At 39.8% G+C, this 20,869-nt stretch overlaps 1 protein-coding gene across 4 annotated transcripts in view; it reads right to left on the minus strand.

The window, feature by feature from the left end:
- arhgap24 (Rho GTPase activating protein 24) overlaps window positions 1-20,869 on the minus strand; it is a 705,958-nt gene that overhangs the window by 388,994 nt on the left and 296,095 nt on the right. The window contains exon 1 of one of the 4 annotated variants that reach the window (XM_063043520.1): window positions 20,119-20,133. The exons of the other annotated variants lie outside the window; for them this stretch is intronic. The gene's annotated coding sequence lies outside the window, so the exon portion shown is untranslated. Of the gene's footprint in view, window positions 1-20,118; window positions 20,134-20,869 lie in introns of those variants that run through there. 4 annotated transcript variants of the gene reach the window in all.

Below are 20,869 nucleotides of genomic sequence, written 5' to 3' on the forward strand. Positions count from 1 at the left end.
AACAGTGAAGAGAAAACAAGAAGGGTAAATATTACATTAAATGAAAATATCGAATAAAAGGTCCCCAAATCTGTTCAAATTTAAATGAAGAATCATAAAGGTTACTTCTAATTTTCTCCAGATTCAAACATAAAATCGTCTGAGAAAACCAAAAAAAGGTAGTTGGAGCATTAAGCTCTTTCCAATGTTGTAAAATACATCTTTTCGCCATTAAAGTAAGAAATGCAATCATTCTACGGGCTGAAGGGGAAAGATTACTAGAAATTTTAGGTAGTCCAAAGATAGCAGTAATAGGGTGAGGAGAGATATCTATATTTAATACCTTAGAAATAATATTGAAAATATCTCTCCAAAAAGTTTCCAAAGTAGGGCAAGACCAAAACATATGAGTTAAAGAGGCTATCTGCCCCGAACATCTATCACAGAAAGGATTAATATGCGAGTAAAAACGCGCTAACTTATCTTTGGACATATGTGCTCTATGAACCACTTTAAATTGAATTAGGGAATGTTTAGCACAAATAGAGGAAGTATTAACTAATTGTAAAATCTGCCCCCAATCATCCACAGAAATGGTAAGCCCCAATTCCTGTTCCCAATCTACCCTAATCTTATCAAATGGAGCTTTCCTAAGTTTCATAATAATATTATAAATCATAGCCGATGCACCTTTCTGACATGGATTAAGGTTAATTATCGAATCTAAAATATATATAGGAGGAAGCATTGGAAAGGAAGTAAGTATAGTACTTAGGAAATTTCTAACTTGTAAATATCTAAAAAAATGTATTCTTGATAAGTTATATTTATTAGATAATTGTTCAAAAGACATAAGGGAACCATCTAAAAATAAATCCAAAAACCGTAAAATACCCTTAGTCTTCCAAGTTTGAAAAGCGCGATCCGTAAAAGAGGGAGGAAAAAATATGTTACCTAAAATAGGAATCGCTAACCCGAATTGATTAAGATCAAAAAATTTTCTGAATTGAAACCAAATGCGCAAAGCATATTTAACTATCGGGTTAGAGACCTGCTTAAGACGTTTCGAATCAAAAGGAAGAGAGGAACCTAAAATAGAACCAAGTGTATAACCCTGAACAGATTGTAATTCCAATGCTACCCATTTAGGAATAAATAGTATGTCCCGGTCAAGTAACCAAAATTTCATATGTCGAATATTAATAGCCCAATAATAAAATCTAAAGTTAGGTAATGCTAAACCTCCATCTCTCTTAGCTTTCTGTAAATGTATTTTACCCAGTCTCGGATTCTTGTTCTGCCAAATAAATGAAGAATTTGAACGAGTTTTCATTGATTTGGGGCGGAGATCTTAATACCTGTTTATCTCCAGCTTTGGACCGTTCGGCTCCTTTACGGACTTTACCTAATAAATCTGCAAATTTGATTAATTTTTTCCTTTCTGATTCTGGGTCGACGGACATTTGGCGTTTTCTGCATCCTCAGGAAAAAGATTTTTCCTTCTTTTCACATGTTCATCATTCCTATTCAAGAATTGATTATTTTTTCATTGATTCTCGTCTCATTCCTTCAGTGATTAAATGTGATTATGATTCTATAACCATTTCGGATCATGCTCCACTTAAGCTTTCTATTAAAATTATGGCCAATATACCAAACAATAGACAATGGCGTTTTAATTCGCTGTTGCTTCAGGACTCGGACTTTGTTAATTTTATGAATGAACAGATTGAGCTTTTTTTTACAATTAACCATACAGAAGATATTTCGGTTAACACTCTTTGGGACACTTTTAAAGCCTATATTCGGGGTCAGATTATTTCGTATTCCGTTGCTTTGAGGAAGAAACAGAAGCAGGAGGAGATGGTAATTGTGGACAAGATTAAAGAAATTGATAAGAAATATGTTATGGCTCCTTCTGAGGAGCTATACAAACAAAGAACTGAACTTCAAATGGAACACAGTTTACTACTCTCGTCCTCGATTGTAAACCAATTAAAGAAAACAAGAAGTGATTTTTATGTTCACAGTGATAAAATTGGCAAGCTGCTGGCTAATCAATTGAAATCTAATTATGTTAAATCTCAAATCAATCAGATTTATAACCAAAATGATCGATTGATATTGGATCATGTGGGGATTAATCAAACCTTTTGTGATTTTTATTCTTCTTTATACCAATCAGAGTCTCCTCGAGATTCTAAATATATGAATGATTTTTTAGATAAGTTAGACTTCCCTCTGATTTCACAGGATATGTCTTCTTTATTAGATACTTCCATTACAATGGATGAGATTAAGAATGTTATTTTTTCTATGAATCTGGGGAAAGCTCCTGGCCCTGATGGGTTTACCGTTGAATTTTATAAATGTTTTGCTTCTTTATTGATTCCTTGGCTCTATAAGGTTTTTGAGGCTTCTTTGAAACTTGGTAAACTTCCGGAATCTTTTAATAGAGCATCAATTTCTTTAATACTAAAGAAGGATAAAGACCCTGCTCAATGTGCATCTTATAGACCAATATCTTTATTAAATGTTGATTCTAAAGTTTTTTCTAAGTTATTAGCAAATAGACTAGAAAAAGTACTTCCTTCTATTATTTCGGAAGACCAAACGGGTTTTATTAAAGGTCGTTACTCTTTTTATAATATTCGTACATTGTTAAATATCGTTTATACTCCCTCACAAAATGTTCCTGAGTGTGTTATTTCTTTAGATGCCGAGAAAGCTTTTGATAGAGTAGAATGGCCTTATTTATTTAAGGTGCTTGAAATGTTTAATTTTAGCTTGAAATTTATATCCTGGATTAAACTGTTATATTACTCCCCTGTAGCCTCGGTTCGTACTAACTCCTTAAACTCACCTTTTTTTCCTCTCTTTCGTGGTACTCGACAAGGCTGTCCTCTTAGTCCCCTATTATTTGATATTGCATTAGAACCTCTTGCAATTGCTATTCGAGAATCTTTAAATATTACTGGGATAACTCGGGGATTAAAGTCCCATAAATTATCACTCTATGCTGATGATTTACTTTTATATATTTCTAATCCTGAGAGATCCATTCCTGCTGTTTTAGAGTTATTAGCACAATTTGGTCTTTTCTCAGGTTATAAATTAAATCTTAGTAAGAGTGAACTTTTTCCGATTAATAAACATCTTCCCTTATATTATAAATTTCCATTTAAATTGATTAATAATTACTTTTCATATCTTGGGATTAAAATTACTTGTAAACATAAAGATTTATTTAAGACTAACTTTTTACCATTAATAGACCATATTACTCAACTTTCATCTAAATGGTTTCCCTTATATTTAACTTTGATTGGTCGTATTAATGCAGTTAAGATGTTTTTTTTGCCAAAATTTTTATATGTGTTTCAGGCATTACCAATTTTCGTTCCTAAATCTTTTTTTGATAAAGTTGACTCTATTGGTTAAGTTAAGAAATGTAAAAGATAAAAGGACCCTAATGGCAGTTGTATACAGGCCTCCAAACAGCAGCTGGGATGTGGATTACAAATTACAGCAGGAGATAGAAAAGGCATGTCAGAAAGGCAATATCATGATAATCATTGGGGATTTTAACATGAAAGTTGATTGGGAAAACTAGGCCAGTACTGGACCTCAAGAGAGAGAATTTGTATAATGTCTAAGGGATGGCTTTTTAGAACAGCCTGTTGTTGAGCCCACTAGGGGATTGGGTGCTGTGCAATGATCCGGAGGTGATAAGAAAGCTTAACGTTAAGGAATCCTTAGGGAACAGTGATCACAATATGATTGAGTTCCCATTGAAATTTGAGAGGGAAAAAATAAAATCCAATGTGTCAGTATTTCAGTGGAATAAAGGAAACTACAATGGCATGAGAGGGGAACTGGCCAAAGTTGACTGGAAAGTGACCCTTGTAGGAAGTTTCAGCAATGGCTGGAGTTTCTGCGAAAAATGAGGGAAGTGTAAGACAGATATATTCCAAATAAGAAAATTTCAAAAGGAGGTAGGACACTACTGTGGCTGACAAGTGAAATCACAGCCAAAGTAAAAGCAAAAAAGAGGGCATACAAGGAAGCCAGAGCTAGTGGGAAGATAGAGGATTGGGGAGCTTTTAAAAACTTGCAGAAGGAAACTAGGAAGGTCATTAGGAAGGAAAAGATGAATTATGAGAGGAAGCTGGCAACTACTATCAAAGAAGATACTAAAAGCTTTTTTAAGTATACAAAGGGTAAAAGAGAGTCGAGGGTAGATATAGGACCAATACAAAATGACGTTGGAGATATTGTAATGAAAGATGAAGAGATGGCAGAGGAACTGAATGCATATTTTGCATCAGTCTTCACAGTGGAAGACGTCTGCGGTATACTGGACTTTCAAGTGTGTCAGGGAAGTGAAGTTTGTGCAGTGAAAATTATGACTGAGAAGGTGTTCAGGAAGCTTAATGGTCTGAGGGTGGATAAATCTCCTGGACCTGATGGAATGCATCCTTAGGTTCTGAAGGAAGTAGCTGGAGAGATTGCGGAGGCTATGATGAGGCTTGACAATGATCTTTCAAGAATTGATAGATTCTGGCATAGTACCGGATGACTGGAAAATTGCAAATGTTACTCTGCTATTTAAGAAAGGTTCGAGGCAGCAAAAAGAAAACTATAGACCTGTTAGCCTGGCTTCAGTGGTTGGGAAGTTGTTGGAATCAATTGTTAGGGATGAGATTATGAAGTACCTGGAGGCACGTGACAAGATAGGCCAAAGCCAGAATGGTTTCCTGAAAGGAAAATCCTGCCTGATAAACCTATTGCAATTCTTTGAGGAAATTACAAGCAGGGTAGACAAAGGAGATGTAGTAGATGTGGTGTACTTGGATTTTCGGAAGGCTTTTGACAAGGTGCTGCACATGAGGCTGCTTAGTAAGAATTACAGGGAAATTATTAACATGGCTGGAGCACTGGCTGGTCGGCAGAAAACAGAGAGTGGGAATAAAGGGATCCTATTCTGGCTGGCTGCCGGTTACCAGTGGAGTTCCACAAGGATCATTGTTGAGATTGCTGCTTTTTACGATGTATGTCAATGATTTGGACTACGGTATTAATGGATTTGTGGCTAAATTTGCTGATGACACAAAGATAGGTGGAGGAGTGGGTGGTGTTGAAGAAACAGAGAGCCTGTAGAGAGATTTAGATAATTTAGGGCAGGGGTCCCCAATCTTTTTTGCACTGTGGACTGGTTTAATATTGACAAATATTCTTGCGGACCGGCCGATGGGTGGGGGGTGTGGTGTTCAAGTTCAACAGTGCATGACAGGGAATGAGGAAAGGTGCTGCTGACTCATATCATTTCATATCGCCAAATCGTATCGTTTCCTTGTGGCCTGGTAGCACATGCTTTGCGGGCCGGTACCAGACCGCAGCCCGGTGGTTGGGGACCACTGGTTTAGGGGAACGGGCAAAGAAGTGGCAAATGAAATACAATGTTGGAAAGTGTATGGTCATGCACTTTGGTGGAGGAAATAAATGGGCAGACTATTATTTAGATGGGGAGAGAATTCAAAATGCAGAGATGCAAAGGGACTTGGGCGTCCTTGTGCAAGATACTCTAAAGGCTAACCTCCAGGTTGAGTCGGTTGTGAAGAAGGCAAATGTAATGTTGGCATTCATTTGTAAAGGTATAGAATATAAGAGCAGAGATGTGATGTTGAGGCTCTATGAGGCACTTGTGGTACCACACTTGGAGTATTGTGCGCAGTTTTGGGCTCCTTATTTTAGAGGGGATGAGATGAGCAAGAATCCTGGAAATATGCCAAAGATCATAAAGTGCCAATTTCAACATTGAGTGTGCAGAGCAACAATTTGCTTTGGCAACCAGTGAGGTGCTGTCTTCAAACCTTATTGGGACAAGACAACAGGCCAAACACCAATTGAGCAGAGTGACAATGGGAAGAAGCATTGAAGCAGTATGGTACAGTGACATAGCAGATTGTACTGTTGGATCACAGATCCAGAAACTGGGGTTTGACCACGATCTCTAGTGTTGACTGTACAGTTTTAACTTTCTCCCTGTTGCACAGAGTTTCCCCTGGGAATTCTCGTTTTTGCTCCTACCCTGAAGATATGCTAGTTTGCAAAATTAATTGGTGACTGTATATTACATTCGATGAAGGTAGGTAGAAGAATGAGTCAGAGGAGGAGGGAATATGGGAGTAGTGGATGTTAATGGGCATACTGAGAATGAAAAAAGTACAGCATAATAAGTGGAGAAAAGGGATTGATGGGGTTGCTGTGAGATCTGGCACGGAATTGATGGGCTGATGTCTATGTTGTAAGGAAATGTTATGCTGTCCATCACCCTGCTTAACAGTTAACAGCAACTGACGGTGATGCAATTGGAAACTCAGACTTTGATTTTCAGTTCTACAGGCAAACTCTAAGAGAGGTCTGGAAAAGTACTAAATTCAGTTTCCTTCACTATATTTGCTTTACAAGAACATGAAAACTCCTTCAAATCTCAGATCATCCATTATTTCTTAATGCAGCACACCAATATACGGGGGGTGACTGATAAGTTCGTGGCCTAAGGTAGAAGGAGATGAGGAGAAACTTCAAACTTCCTGCATTTTCACTCTAAGAGTTGAACTGCACGTGCATGTAACGAGAGCTGTATAACTCATCTCCTTCTGCCTTAGGCCACAAACTTATCAACCACCCCTGCTGTGGACCACTTCTACAAAGAAGGGATCTGTATGCTCCACAACCACTGGACTAAGTGTGTACATGTAGGTGGCGACTATGTTGAAAAATAAATGTGCTCAGTTTTCTAAACTTGACTCCTTCTACCTTAGGCCATGAACTTATCAATCACCCCTCGTACAAAGGCCTGGAATTTATAGTTAACTTCAAATTAATTGCATTCCTTGCCCACCTTGAAGAAAACATCACCAAGACCTAGTGATCCCTACAGTGTGAATTTATACTCCTCTGCTTCTGGTTTGTCTTGAGATCCAATTCAATGGGCCTCCTGGTACCCAGCAGCCATGATGTCATCCTAATGGCAGAGCAGTCAACCTCAAAAATATTCCCACCGACAAAATTTCAGAAATCAATAATGGCAATTTTCAATTAACTTTCTTAAGTATTGTGTAAACAGAAACAGCTACATAAACATTGAAACATACACACACAATTAAGGTGGAGGCTTAAATATCATAAATATTTTTAAATATTTAAAATCCTTTTTACCTTATGAAATATGTGTGTGAAAGATGATACACATACATGGCCATATTATTTTAAGAGTATGGTATTATGTTAACAATACTTTGTGATTATACATCATTACAGACATACTTAGTCCTTTCAGATTTTGACAGAAGCTTTTTCAGGTGCACTGTAACAGGACCTGTTTGTAAATAGCCCTAAATTATATTGGTTTAACTAATTTTGCTTGATTGCAGAGGGTAAACTACAAGCAGCAAGTGGAAATGTTGATGAAAAGTTGATCGTAACTTTGTATGCCCCAAAATCCCAAAGCTGCTTTCAGAGTCGACAGTGAATGGTAACAGTTTAATTCAGGTTACTATTACAGAATCCAGCTTGATCCTTACGAGCTTGATTGGATGGAGGGGCAGCTTTAAAATTAATTGACGATTAACATTCTTACAATCAAAATAGCACCTCCTTGAAACTGAGTCCTACACATGAGCATGCCTTATGAGAATAGCTTGAGTGAACTTAGCCTGTTCTCCTTGGAGCGACAGGGGATGGGAGGTGACCTGACAGAGGTGTACAAGATGATGAGAGGCATTGATCGTGTGGATAGTCAGAGGCTTTTTCCCAGAGCTGAAGTGGCTAACACGAGGGGGCATAGTTTTAAGGTGCTTGGAAGTAGGTACGGTGGGGATGTCAGGGGTAAGTTTTACACACAGCGAGTGGTGGGTGCATAGAATGGTGGAGGCAGATACAAAGGGGTGTTTTAAGAGACTCTTAGATAGATACATGGAGCTTAGAAATATAGAGGGCTATGTGGTAGGGAAATTCTGGGCAGTGTCTAGAGTAGGTTACATGGTTGGCACAACATTGTGGGCCAAAGGGCCTGTAATGTGCTGTAGTTGTCTATGTTCTAATGTATTCAATGAAGAAATTCCTCTTGTGAAGCCACACACAAATAAAGGAGTCGTCCTTACACTCTTCCTCTTTGGAGCACACCATTCCTGCTCCTCCCTTTAACCTAATGGTGTGCTTATGGCAGTCACACAGGTTTCTCGAATTTGACAATTTTCCATGATGTAAGCTAGTTTCTGAATAACTCACTCCAAGCCCATTTCAACTTCCATTAAATCCTCTGTATATGTTAGTCACAATGATTGTATTTCACCCCTATTTACATTCCTTGTGCGAGTATGAGAAGATTAGATAAAACATTTTGCAAGGTTCAAGCACTCCTTTAAACACCAATGAGTTGCTTTCATTATCAAAATAATTATTTGTACATGAAATAACCACTGAACCATTTTTTCCTGAAATGTTAACTATTCTGAAATAAACAGAATGAAAAATAATTGCTTCTGACTTCATATTTATCTTAACTGGCAACTCTAAACAAAGAGAGCTACATTTCACAAGGCTGGTCTGCAATTTCCCTCATTTCCATTCCTATTGACTTTTGTTTAGGGTTAATTTACAGTCTAGTGTGATGCACTGACAAAATTAATTGACTGCGTTCAATCAGCCGCTTTTGACACCGAGTGGGCCTCTGTTTTCCACAATATTACAGGTGAATAATTAGTTTGTAAGGGTCATTATTGTTCTTTATCTGATGTTGCCACAGAATTATTTTGATTATTAAGACAAATCTCCTGAATGTAACACATGCTGTTATTTAAAATCTAAGTTGACAAATATAAAATATCACAGCTCACTACATCTCCAGGGAAAGCCCCAAAGATCAATAAATAAAGATACACTACCTGAAATTGCTTCACCTTAGTTATAATGAGTTTGAAATTATCGTATTCCACTTCATTGTGATGGAATCAAAGAATCCAAACTCTGATGATTTACGTATTTAAACATGTTACATAACACCATTTCCAGGGCTTTACGAAACACAAGGAAAAGGACATTTGAAGATCAAGACCTCAGACCTATCACAAAACTCTTGTTCTGGTGTGTAGCATTGATCCCTGCTCACTGCCTTGCTTTGGATACCTACCTGTAGCAGGCACCTCAGGATTCTAGGAAAATAACACCTCTGCAAGATGCTTCAAATTTACTGGAAGGATAACCAAAGAAACATCAACGCCATCCTCAAGGCCAACATCACCAGAACTGAGGCTTTAATTGCTCTCATTTGGGCTGGCCAATTTACTCACATGCCCAGCACAAGACTTCTACAACTGGCACTCACTTCCAAAAACCTGTTGGGGAGAAGAATGACAGGAAGACAGCGGATGTGCTCAAAATTGCCTTTAAGAAATTCTATCATCGCATGTAGGGAGTTATCAGGCATATAATCACTCAAAGTAGTGATAATGCCTTAACAATGGCATTAAAATTCTTGAATCAAAGCTTCAAGGGCACACGACAGCATTGTGTGAGTGCAAGAAAAGTACTACCTCATAAGCCACCCAGCTACCTATCCACCCTGTCAGCCTTCTCTCACCCATCTATGGTTCTAGTCTGCAGTTCCCACATTGATCATGTCAGAACCATTAAAACCAGAGTGGAAGTAAGTCATCCGAAATCCTGAGTGATTGCCAAAGGGGTATCTGGGAATTTATAAAGAGGTCAACTGAAAGCCTTGTCTTCTAGGATACAGGAAGTCTGACTAGGCAGCAGAGGCCTCCATAGTGCTGTCTAGCAAAATGTCTGATGTGGCTGAAGGGTTATTGGTTTCAGCTGGCTCCTTGGTAGAGCTCCTCTCCTCCAACTATTCCTCCTCAATCAAGCCACTGCAAATCATCACGAGGAGGCATTCACCTCCATATCTGAAGAAATCATAGCCCATTGCAACTTAGCCTTCAGTACTCTCAGCATCCACTTCTCCCCATTTGGCACTAGGAACCAAAAACTGGTTCATAAGTTGTCCTGACATACTGCATTGGTCTCCTATTTGCAGATGGCGATAGAAAAAGTGACATTAGCTGTTTCTTTCGTCTTGGAATCAATGGGTAATGGAAGTATGAAATTAAATTATAAAAAGCTGGAAACAGGTCAAAGTCAAAGCACATTTTATTATCAAAGAATGTATAAATTATACAACCTTGAGATTTGTTTGCAAGGTTGTATACTGTGTAAAGTATACACAGTATACTTTGTACTGTATACTGTACACCTTTAGAATACAGTACTGTGTTCACTTCTGGTCTCCTCATTATTGGAGGGATGTGGAAGCTTTAGAGAAGGTGCATAGATTTACCAGCATATTGCCTGGATTAGGAAGCACTTCTTATGAGGATAGGTTGTGCAAGCTAAAGCTTCTCTTTGGAGGGGCGGAGGAGGTTGAGAGATGACTTGATAGAGGTGTACAAGATGATAAAAGACATTAATCGAGTGGACAGACAGACTTTTTCCCCAGGGCAGAAATGGCTACTACAAGGGGGCATAACTTTAAGGTGTTTTGAGGACAGTATAGAGCAGATGTCAGAGCTGCAGGTTTTTTTTAAAAGAAACACGAAGAACGATAGGTGGGTAGAACATGGTTCCAAGGCTGGTAATGGGGGCAGATTCTTTAGGGACATTTAAGAGACTCTTATATAGGAACATGGAAGAAAGAAAAGAGGAGGGCTACATGGGAGGATAGGGTTAGACTGATCTTGGAGTGGGTTAAAAGGTCGGCCTAACACTGTGGGCCAAAGAGCCTGTACCATGCTTTTATGTTTTATGTTGTATCTTATACCTCAAGAAATTAATCTGTTTTTATTTTAAATGTCAGGGCCAATCACTTAACATTCTTTGCAGTTCCCCTGCACTGCAGAGCCCCATAATACAAACTAATGTCACTGGTTACAATAGTTTGAAAGAGGAACAGTCGAGTATTTATGACTGATCTGGGGTGATGGCATCTGAGGACAGGATAATGAAATTGCAGTCATTCTTTGCTGATACAGAGGGGGCCCCTTCATCAGAGCTCCTCTATTTCTGATGGAAAATCTTTAACCTGAAATATCAGCTCTGCTTCTCTCCTTGCTGATACTGCAAGACCTCCTGAGTGCTTCCAGTACTTCCAGCTTGAGAAAAATCCCACGATATGTCTGCTTTACAATGATGTTTCTGACTCAAACATCAGGTAAAATGGTAAAATCAACGTGCACATTGTTGAGGCTTTAGTGTCCTGTGAAGGATAATGAACTAAGAGCCTGAAATATCATCATTGAACAGAATCATGGAATCGTGCCTCCAAATTTCCCCATCTTCACTTATTTATTAAGTATAAATTGCACGTTAAAAGCATTATGTCACACTTTCAGTAACACAAGAGATTCTGCAGATGCTGGAAATACTGAGCCACACACACAAAATGCTGAAAGAACTCAGCAAGCCAGGCAGCATCTATGGAGAAGTTGAAACAGTAGACATTTCAGGCTGAGATATTTCATCAGGACTGTTTTTTTTTTAAGTGTTTGCACCCAATTCTGGCAGAAGTCCTGCTCATTAGGAAATTGGATAGTAATTGTTACCTTTAAATATCAATTATTTCCCCACAGATTTTGCCTGACCTGACTGGTGTTTGTAGCATTTTCTATTTTTGTTTCAGATTTTTAGCAGCGACTGCATTTTCTTACTTCAACAACGTGAATTTCCTGCCCAGCAGGAACAGACAACTTCCTCACACTGAAACAGCACAGAAACTAGTCAACACGGGGACTAAGTTGGTCTTCTTCATAATCACAAAAATACACTGCCCTGTTTTGTCCCTATCACTCTGTGGGAGCCACAGTTAAAGACGCATTCAATGTGTGACCTTAGCAGCTGACAGTCGTTTACACTAGCTGAGCCATCAAGCTGAGAGGTGGAGCAAATGATCATAATTCATAAACTAATGGCAAGGTTTAAAACACTTCTGAATGAATTGGCAAACAAGAGAGAATCTACAGATTTGCAGGAAATCTAAGCAACACACACAAATCGCTGGAGAAACTTAGCAGGCCAGGCAGCATCTATGGAAAAAAAATTCATTTTGGGCTGAAATATCGACTGTACATAGATGCTGCCTGGCCTGCTGAGTTCCTCCAGCATTTTGGGTGTGTTGCCTGAATGAATTGCTGATAGTCCAAAGATGATTGTTTTCAGAAACAAACAACAAAACCTTGTGGGATGGATTAGGATAGAGGCAGTAACTGTCTCATTGGAAAATATTCGTGCCACACTAGGTGGCCCTCCACCCAGTCCCCACCCCCAAAGTGCATTCTTACCTGGTGATATCCTATCCACTAAAGAGGACAATGTTTTATTTTAGTGAGTAACCTTCATAAAAAGGGTTTTAATCATTTGATAAAAAGGGTTAAATGAAGTAAATACAAAGAGAAGAGAGGGTTATAAATAACAGCAGCTGGGTTAGTTTTGGCTTTAAAATATCAGTTCTACAATAGACCAAAGGACTGCAGCACAAACCACACTGCCACAGGTTGGTTGAAGCTGATGTTTTAATAAAAACAATGTTAGTGCTTGCAAAAGCTTTTTGTGTTTTTTCTCCACTCAGCTCTATTCAAAAAGGACCTAACTTCAATGAGACAGGCATGTGAGTTGGTCCCACATTATCACTTTTACCTTCATTTCAACATCATAGAGACAAGAACCAGGTCATGGACTACACTCTACAACAGACGTGTGTTTCCATGAAACAGCCAATGTCATCTATTTTTTTTCTTGAGCCTACTCACAGGCTGACAGCAGGCAGAGGTCTTCAGAGGAAAACATTTTAAATGCTCATTGTAGAAGGTACAATACCAAAATAAAAGGTTTATGCTTTGAGAAAAGGCAAGACAATAAATTGCCTTTGTGACAGTGATCAGATTATTAAAACATATCCACGCTGATTTGAAATGAACCTGTGGCCATGGTTATGTTTGTCAAGGATCTAGTCAAAATTCAATAACACAACAAAATTCTTTAATCTATTTATCTCTAATTTTTTGAAAGAAAACTATGCAGGCGCAGCAGGTAATCTTTCTGATTTGGAATTTTTGGGTTTTATTGCTGTGAAGGTTTTTTGTTTTGTACAGTACATCAGTGGATAAATTGACAGGAAAGAAGAGCAGGGCCTCTTCCAAAGAGTTATTCAAGGTCAGGAAATCATTGTGTGAGGAATCATGGGCTCAAACATATATCTAGTCAATCTGAAGATCTCCTATCTCATGAGTACCTTGAAAAAACAATCACACTTCTTATTTTTTTTTAACTCTGAAGTACATACTGTCTACATAACTAAGTTCTCTGAGAATGAATCTGCCTCACTCAGCAAGACTCAACGATCTACCGAAAAGAGATGCCAAATCAAGCGTTCCTGCCCAGGCAGCACCTGCATGAATATTTCTTACCTGCTCAATACTCCCCTCATATAACCCCATCTTATCCCAGTATTAGTCTGTACATCTCCCAGAGGGAGCCTGTCCAATCACTGCTGCCACCGGCTCTCTTCAAGATTTCTCCCCTCTCACTGATCACTCCACACTCACCTCCTGGACCACACCCCAGCCATTCTGTTTCCTACAGCTTAGCTCAGAACCTTGGAGTTCTCCTGGAAAACCTCAGGAGAATCATCTGACATTGCCTGATCTCCCAGTTTATTCTTGTACCTCCTAGACATTGGATCTGTGCCTCGCTCTGTCAAGTACATTGGGCAGCTGCTTTACAAAGGCCGGTCCACAATAATTAGCTACAGGCAACTTCAAATCCTCAGCAGCAGAGTGGAAACAAGTCATCCTCAACCAAGGGATGGAAAAAGAACCAATTCCAAAAAATTAATTCAACCCCATTTCAGAAATCGATGTTGTGTGAAATCTTTCTATACAATTGATTTTCCTTAATTGCTTTCTCTTTCAATTGGCTAGGAATTTCCTTAACCAATTCCCTCAAGGCAGAAAACAAACTGCTGGAGGAAGCCGGCAGTGAAAGGATGTATGGTTGTAGTAGTGAGTCTGGATGAGAACATGGTCCATTGAGGGGGCACAGTAAGACAGGGTCTCACTGAGCTCCTATCAGAGAGAAGGAAAACTTTAAAGTGGGCATTCCTTGAAGAGTCTTTGCTGGTGGAGCAGTACAACGGAGACTACAGATGCTGGAAACTAGGGGGGGGGGGGAGACTTCAAAGTTTTACTCCAAATTTCAGCATCTGCAGTTTCTTGCATCTTCCTTAAGATGAATTTCAGTAGAGGCAAGAAGTGGCAAGTAAGAACAAAAAATATCCAGTCAAGTCAGATATCAACCACAAAACCCCAGAATCACCATTAAAACTTCTCTCTCATAAGTGATTGACAACAAGCAGATTCTTCAGAAACACAAGAGATTCTGCAGAGGCTGGAAATCCAGAGCAGCATACACATAATGCTGGAGGAACTCAGCAGGTCAGGCCACATCAATGGAAATAATAAACAGTAGACGTTTTGGGCCGAGACCTTCAGGACTGGGAAGGAAGAGGGAAGACCTCAAAATAAAAAAAGGAAGAAGGGAAGGAGAACTAGCTAGAAGGTGATAGATGAAGTCAGGTGGTAGAGAAAGGTAAAGGGCTGGAAAAGAAGGAATCTCATAGGAGAAAAGAGTGGACCATAGGAGAAAGAGAGGAAGAGGGGGGCACCGGGGGAGGTGACAGACAAGTAAGGAGAAGAGGTAAAAGGCCATAGTGGGGAATAGAAGAGAGGAGAGGGAAAAAATTATCAGAAGGAGAAATTGATGTTCATAGCATCAGGTTGGAGGCTACCTAGATGGAATGAGGTGTTGCTCCACCCTGAGAGTGGCCTCATCATGACAAAAGAGGAGGCCATAGACCAACATATTGGAATGGGAATAGGGACAGGAATTAAAATTGTACTGGGAATTTCCACTTTTGGCAGATGGAGTGGAGGTACTAAACAAAGCAGGCCCTACTGATAGCTGTGGTAACAAATAGGTTTATAAAACATGTCAGTTGACAGTTTGTCTCCATAAATGGAGACAGAGAGATCAAGAAAGGGGAGAGAGGTGTCAGAAATGGACCAAGTGAATTTAAGGGCAGGGTGGAGTTGGAGACATGTTGATGAACAACACAAAACTCAGCATGGGTGCATAAAACAGCACCAATGCAGTTGTCAGCGTAGTGCTGAAAGAGATGGGGAGCATTAACAGGGAAGGTTTGGAACATGGACTGTTCTAGGTAACTAATGAAAAAACAGGCATAGTAGGGGCCCCTATGGGTGCCCATGGCTACTCAATGGATCTGGGGAAAGTGGGAAGAGCTGATGAAGAAACTTTTGAGGGTGAGGACCAGTTCTGCCAGATGGAGGTGGTGGTGGTGGTAGAGGGGAACTAGTTGGGTCCTACGTTGAGAAAGAAGCAGAGAGATTTAAGGCCTTCTTAATGGGGAATCGAGGTGTATGTAGGAACTAGACATCCATGGTCAGGGCCAGGGAATTGAAAGCTGTTGAGGAGATCAAGAGTGCCTTGGATGTAAGTGGGAAGGGACTGAACCAAGGGGGGGGGTAGAATGGAGCCGAGGTATGTGGACATGAGTTCAGTGGGGCAGGATTCTTCAGAACTTCATTTAAACCACAAAATTGTACAATCACAAAGCGTGTCCTTTAACACCGTGTAACACTGTCTTGTTTCTGCTCTTCACTCAGATCATGTGATGCTAGAAGAATCATGCATGACTTTGTACAATTACATTCAATAAACTCTGACGCACTGTCGTCCCAGCTCCCATACACAGTTCTTTACTAAAGTTCTCTTCTCTGCACCCTGCCAAGCCTTGTTCACCCATAACCACAGAACTTGCCGACTCATATTGACGACAGCTTAAACCAGATGTCAATTTAAAACATTCTCATCTTCTTTTCAGATTCCTCCTCAGCCTCACCCTCCCTAATCTTGATCCACTGTCTTACTTTGCAACCTTCCAATTCTGTCCTCCAATTTTAATCCCACTACCCAGAGCTGCAACACTTGTATGGTTCGTGCACAGACATAGTTTGAGTGTCAAATGATCAACTGCTGTCAACGATAACGTTTCTGCCATAAACATTTGCTGATGACTTTTATTCTATTGCTTATAAAAGTATGGTTTTTATATAAAAAGGCTAAGATTAGTAGGATATTTTACACTGCATTCCCACAAAAAGGCAAAGTCACAAGTAATGGGATATTTGGCCCAATATTCATAGCAAGACTGAGAAGGGGCAGTCTGAAATCCTCTGTGCCACACTGCAACTAACCTAATCGAGAGGTTGTCAGCCAGACGAACCAACGGCAGGATACAGTGGCCTCGACTACTGTTAATGTTGGGATTGACACCGCCCCTCCCCTGCTGAATATAGAGTGATGTTTTGAAGATGTCGGGGGAACAGGGGGGTGGGTTGGGGTTAGAGAAACATGATGCGGAGGCAAAGTGGCCAGTCTCAGTAAGGTTTAAAACAAGGCCTAATTGCCCAGAGGCTGCAGCGGGCTGAGGAAACATTCCAACTTTAAGCAGCTCTTGACTTCTGGAGCCCAGCAGTCCATTTTGGCCACTGGGCTTTCTGTATTTTGGGAAGTGCAGTCGACACCAGCTGTATTTAAATCTAACTCCTAGTTGTACGTGGGTATTTAACTTTGAATAATGTGATGAAGGATCCTCACACTCCAGGATGAAATATATTGGATCAACTTGCTACACAAAGCACTGGTGCGGGGTAGGCATAATGAAGGTAAAAGCTGACTGCAGAAAATTAATAATTTTTAATATTTAAACCCCTTCCTCGCCATCACCATTGAAAGAGTTAATATCAAAGCATTATCTGTGGTATGTTGATCACATCCTTATTTCCAGTTTATTGGGCTATGGTTCTGTTCAGGTTGGACATTATTCAACATTTTGATTGGCAGCAGTTTCGCAATGTATGCTTCATTACCTACAAAAGTTCCATACAAAATGAACAGCAGATGGCTCCATACAAGTCAAAGTACTCCATCACTGCACCACACGTGGAGACCAGTGGTGAACAGCAACCTTCCTGAGATTCACTAATAAATACGCTGGAGAACAGATCCTGTTCCAGGACACAAGATCCAGTTGAATTCACTAGGGATCATAGACTGAAAATGAGAGCCAGAAAATAATATTTTAGATAGTTTCATGATTTCAATTATTAGTATTTTGGACGAATTTCAAAACTATTCAAAATAATTGCTGTAGCTTTTACGACTAGCAAAGATTTGGGTGAGGATATGCCAGCTGTCAAAGCTGACAGTTTTTGGGGCAATAGGATAGGAGGGAGCAAGTCTCCCCCAGCACAGCTTTGGGACAGGGTCCTATTTTCCCATCAGGCCACAACACCAGTGTCCAGAACCAACAAGTTCAGCCTTCCACATATTGTCTGTTAAATACAATTCCACTTGCCAGGCTTGTGTTAGTAAGATCCAGCCTATTATGTTTCCCCTAAAATTATTTCAACTGTTTTAAAATCAGATGGGGAAAAACAGTAAAAACAAAACACAGGTGCTGGAATTCTGAAATAAAATTAGAAAATACTGGAAATACTCCATAGGTCAGGTAGCATCTGTGGAAAGAGAAACTGGCTGTCATAGTCTGCTACGGTAATTCAAATGCCTAGGAATGCAAGAAGTGGCAGCATCCAGCCTAACACATCACTGCAATATCCCTCCCCATAATCAGTAAAATTTACATAGGGCAGTGTCTGAAGAAGGCAATATCTGTCAGCAAAGATACCCCCCGCCACCCCAGACTATGACACCTTCTTGCAGCCACCATCGGGCTGAGGGATACTGCGAGCTCAAGTCCCAGATCATCAGGTTCAAGAAAAGTCACTTCCCATCAACTAATAGGTTTTTGACCTAACCAGCACAACCCTAATCACTACACCAGTACAGCAACACGATGGTTGCTTGGCACTACAATAAACCTTTTTTTGTTCTAATTCTTCTCTTTCTTGTATAATATTGCATAGTTTCTGGTGTTTTCATTTATGTTTTTTTTCTTGTGAATGTTATGTTTCTGATGCTATACGCCTGTGATGCTGTTGTAAGTTTTTCATCACACTTGTGTATACATCTATTTGTGTATATGACAATAAACTCAACTTTCACACTGGCTTAACAATTCAGGAATAACACGTTTAGTGGATACTGAGCATTTTCATTTCAGGTAGAAATATACCTATATCTTGACAGACAATTCCCAAACAACACACATAAATGAATACACAAGAGAGACTGCAGATGCTGAAATCTAGAGCAAAAGCAAACTGCTGGAGGAACCCAGCAGATCAAGCAGCATCTGATCCTGATGCAGGGTTTCAACCCAAAGCAGGGCCTTTCCCTTTTGCCTGAACTGACTGAGCTCCCTCAGTTCTGCTCACCCTTTCTACCAGCTCACCTGAATCTCCTTATTACTCAAAACGAACATGATAATATCCCGTGCAAGAACTTAAATTTCAAGTATTCCACTGGAGCTTTCACTATAATTCTTGCTTATGAAAGCAGTTGCTACTGGAAATCCACGAAGTCTCATTCTTGATCAGAGAACATTGAAATTCCTTTACTCCTAGGCCATGATCCTTCATCCTTCCAGTCTCAAAATGCCACCAATCCACATTTTTTTGCTCTTCAAATTGTTCCCCTATCTTCAGCGTTACACTGACAACAATAAATACCAGCAACAAAAAGGTAAGAATTTTCTAGTCATTAAAACCTTTGTACGAATATGTTCCAGCCACACCCAAAAACACTGTTTCACTAGCTGTAATGTAAAACCATGCAAACTAAGCAGACTTCCTCTGCTCCACTAAGAACCACCATATAACTAAATTCAGAATCTAAATTATACCCTTGATTGATTTTAACATTAACAGTAGCTATGCAGACACAACTTCTATCACTCATTAAAATCTTACTCTTTGGACCTGATTCCGTGACACGTGTGTGTGGTCCCAGTCCTGGCACAATGGAAACATGGATTAACTTTCCACATGTCAGAGCACATCAGTTGTGAGAACTGGAACCACTTTCTTCCTCATCCTTTGGAATTTGTAGGCTCAACAGATCATCGCACATACGAGGAAGCCAGATGTCATTTTTGTTCTTTCTTTCCTTACTGTAGCGTCTCTTCTTCCCTAACCCCTTGCCTGCTTGCTGTTTTCCTCTAACAGCACTGTAAACATGCTTTGTTTGAAGCTGTCCTGTCTGCCTAACTCCTTCTATTCCCTCCAGTAGTGCCTTTGTACTCCTCTCTGCATTCAGTCTACCCGACAGCTGTTCTGCCCTGGGAGTTAAACTTGCCCTTAAGGTTTTCCACAGCAATTTCTCCAGATTGTTCTCCTTAACGTCTACACTGTCTCTCAAGTAGCCTGAACTTCGTTAAACACAATTTTCAGGAATTTGAAATAAAAGTGATCATAGTACAAGCAGTAATAATCCTTTCTCAAAGTGATGTCTCCACTTTATCATATCACTCAGATCAGGAATTCAAGTAAACATGCAGATAGATTAAAAATGTACAATAAGCTTTATACTCATTCTAGTTCAACAATCCGCCGGTGGTTATTTGTGAGGGGGGGAGTGGGTTAAAGGGCTGGGTGCCTTGGTTGGGTGGGGGGGGGGGGGTGGTGGAGAGACTGTCTGCTCTACATCACAACTTAATGCTAGTTTCCTGACTCCGGCTGTAGCAGAGCAATCTCAGTTAAGAGTAATTCAAATCAGAAACAGTACTGAAATGAAATATTTTAATTTTAAACATGTGGCATAAATCTACAAATAATGATTTAAAATAACAGGATGATAGAGTAGAATATAAGAACCTGATGCAGAGGCCTGCAGTGCAGAAATTGAAATGTTATGCTATAAATATGGGAAAAATTATAAATTTCTATAAATGAAAATGACAAGGGGATAACCATCTCTCTCTCTATCCAGTTAGGCTCAAGTTCTTGTTCAGTTAGCACACTGCAATACAGTTCATGCTCTTACCTTGTGAAGAAACACTTATGTAATTCATGGTAGACACAAAGCAAATTTATTCACCTCTACTGCACTGAAAAACACAAGAATTGAGAGCAGGAATAGGCCAGACAGAACCTGATGCACCACTCACTATCATTACTGATCTGATCTTGGCCTCAGCTCCACCCTCCTGCTGCTTCTCAAAAGCATTGCCTCCATGATAAACCAAAAATCTGTATATCTCAGCTTTGGACACATTTTAACGACCCGCCTCCACAGTTCTCTGGGTAGAGAATTCCAAAGATTCACAAGCCTCAGAGAAGAAATTCCTTCTCATATTGTTTTAAATATCAACCTCTTGTTCCGAAAGTACATCCACTTACTCTAAATACCCAACTGTGAGAGTGGGAGGGGGGAAGGGCAGGGAAAAATCTTCTCAACATCTAACATGTTAAGCTGCATCAAAACCTTATGTTTCAATAAGATCAGATTTTAACGACGATAGCCCTCACCTGTTCAACCTTCCATCATCGTACAACTCCTTAAACCCAGGGATTAATCTAGTGAACCTTCTCTGATCTGTCTTCAATTTAATCCCTTAAGAAACCAAAACTACACACATATGCCAGGTGTGGACTCCACGACTGTGCTGCAACACACAGCTTGAACCACATCATCAAGTTCGCCAATGACATGACCGTGGTGGGTCTCATCAGCAAGAACGATGAGTCAGCATACAGAGAGGAGGTGCGGCGGCTAACGGACTGGTGCAGAGCCA

Source organism: Mobula hypostoma, chromosome 3, assembly GCF_963921235.1.
Source record: "Mobula hypostoma chromosome 3, sMobHyp1.1, whole genome shotgun sequence".
In the NCBI taxonomy this organism is placed as follows: domain Eukaryota; kingdom Metazoa; phylum Chordata; class Chondrichthyes; order Myliobatiformes; family Myliobatidae; genus Mobula; species Mobula hypostoma.